The sequence below is a fragment of the Sorex araneus genome, chromosome 6 (genome assembly GCF_027595985.1).
Source record: "Sorex araneus isolate mSorAra2 chromosome 6, mSorAra2.pri, whole genome shotgun sequence".
Classification (NCBI taxonomy): Eukaryota; Metazoa; Chordata; class Mammalia; order Eulipotyphla; family Soricidae; genus Sorex; species Sorex araneus.
The window spans coordinates 4,490,514-4,493,019 of record NC_073307.1 but is presented as its reverse complement, the minus strand read 5'-3'; positions in this window follow the sequence as shown (position 1 = coordinate 4,493,019).

Genomic DNA, 2,506 nt, shown 5'->3' with positions numbered 1-2,506 from the left:
GGGCCGGGGGCGGCGGGAGCGCGGTTGCGCCCGCGCCCCCGACAGGTGGGCACCGAGAGGCGGCTGCGAGTGGCCGCAGCGGCCCCCACACGTGCCAGCAGAGACCTTCTGGCTACGGAGGGGACTTTGCCCGGGACTTGGATGGCACCGGAGGGTGGGGAGGGAAGCGGGAGTCTTCGCCCCTCTCGCCCCCCCAACCCCGAGGGAAGGACAAGCTTCACGTGGCAGGGTCACCTTCCATCCCTGGCAAAACCTTTTTCTTTTTTTTTTTTTTCTCCCCATGTTTTTCCAGACACAGCTAGAAACGACTTGGGCAAACGTTTTCGGGTAAAGCCCCGGTTAAGTGCAGTGGACGGTTTGCAACAATATTCAGGACTGTCACTCACGCCGCGCGCCACGCGCGGAGGAAACAGACAGCCACGCAAATAAGAGCAAAGCGCGGGGGGATTTCGTTGAAACAATGTTTCCAGAGGAGAGGGTTAGAGCAAAGCACCGCGCGCAGCCACCTACCGTCGGCCCTTCCAGCAAACAGTTCCCACTAGTTATTGTTCCAAAATTTCCCATCTTCTTGAGCTCCTAATCTCCAGGACACCTGGAGCTGTGCTCCAAAGGACTCGGGGAGTCCAGATAATTAACATGAAGGAGAAAATGGGATTCGAATTAGTTGCAACACTTAAACAAGGGGGGGATGTAAGAGACGTCACTTAATCTCTCTCAGGCTTTCAGAAAATATCCTCTGGCCATTCTGTGGATAGTTGGATGAAAAGGAACGTCTATTTTGGGTGCTTTGGTGAAACTGCATTTTCTAATTCTTTTCCTATTGGTCAAATTGGTGCGTGTCGGGGAGGACCTTTGACTCTGTTTTCCCAAATTTCCTTTAGAACCAAGGGTATAAATGTCTGACGCGGTCCCATCCAGGATAACCATTCATACTGAATGACAGCTTTAAGGGTGCCACCAACCAAAAATAAGCAAAAATGGGGTTCTTTCCACACGTTTTAGTATGGTTGCCTTGCACAGCCTAGCACGATATTCATTGTTTCCCTTCTCTAAGGCGCACAGCACTGTCCGCCAACGAAGGGAAATTTAATGGTTTGCTCTTCGCCTGTCCCATCACTTGACCACTCTCCCCTTCATTTTTACTCCAGTTCCTCAGTTAGAATTTACATCACTCTACTGGCCATGCCCTGGTGGCCAAGTGAATCCCTTCCAAGACGGTTTTAAACATCTCTGCCTAGTAAGTGCCCATCTGCAGGAAGCGTTTCTCAGTAGGCAAAGTTTCAAGTGCTCACTGAAGATTAAGATCTTTGCTTCTACAACGTCCAGCCGTGGGGCAGTTTCCCCAAGAAAAGAGGGATCTTTGTAGGACTACCTACAGAATAGACTGCAACTGGTTGGTAGTGTTTTCCTTATTTTTAATTTAAGGGAGATGGAGATGGAGACCCATTTCTTTGTGCGCCTTGTTTACTGTCCGGTGGCTTTACAGATGGCTGCTGTGTTGGGGATAATAATTTTGCCTGGATTTTTAACTGAGGGGGCTTGAGAGCCAAGGAACAAAATGCAGTGTGTATTCTAACTTCAACCTCGCCCGCGTAGTGTACTGTAACTTTCACAAAGCATCTCCTTAAAAGTCCTGTCCTTGTACAAAACGCATCAAAGCGCCGGTGGAGGCTGCGGAATTTTTGAGGTCTGATTGGGATTTGCATCCTCAAGGATCCCTTTGAGAGCACAGTCGGAGGTGCCTCCCTGTTCTGGCTGGCTCCCCGGGGCCCTTTTGCCTTCTCTCTCCCTCCCTTGGGGGCTGGAGGGTGGTTCTTGCCCCCCCTCGTATAAAGTGACCCCACTTCTGGGGGGGGCGCACAGATCTGAAAATCCAGCAGACTAGGTGAGGCACCCTGCCCGCCCCTGGGCGAGAATGTCATGAAAGAAACCAATTTCGCTCATTTCCCAAGAGAAATCTGACAGCAGTTTTGGGGTTCTTCCCCCTCTCTCCCCACTGTGGCCCCCTCCCCGAGAGGCCGCAGGTTTTATTTATGCTAGCCTGTGCTCCCGGTCCCTTGACATTAAAAATTCCCTGCCAAGCCGCGACTCTCTTCCCAGTGCTTGCTTCCGTCCTCTCTTTATTAGTTGAGCAACGTCGGCCCTGTTCCCCCCCAGCCCCCCTTCTCCCCTCGGTCCCCCCGATTCCCGCCTCATCCCCCTCGGTCAGAGCATCTATCAATGCGGTGCCGAGCACAGCCGCGGCGGCTTCGCTTTCATCTTCTTCCCCGGGCCAGAGCGAGGGAGGGAGAGAGGGAGGCGGAAAGGCGGTGGGGGGAGCCGGGCGGAGGGAGGCGGCGGGGGGCGGGGTGTCGCGAGCACCCACACCCGGGCGCCCAAGTTAAACCACGCGGGCCAAGCCGGGCCCTCCGTGGGTTCCGAGAAGCGCGGGCTCCTTCCTTCCCCCGCCAAGTTGCCAGATCCTTCTGTGCCGGCGCAGGCGCGCGCGCGCACACACACACACACA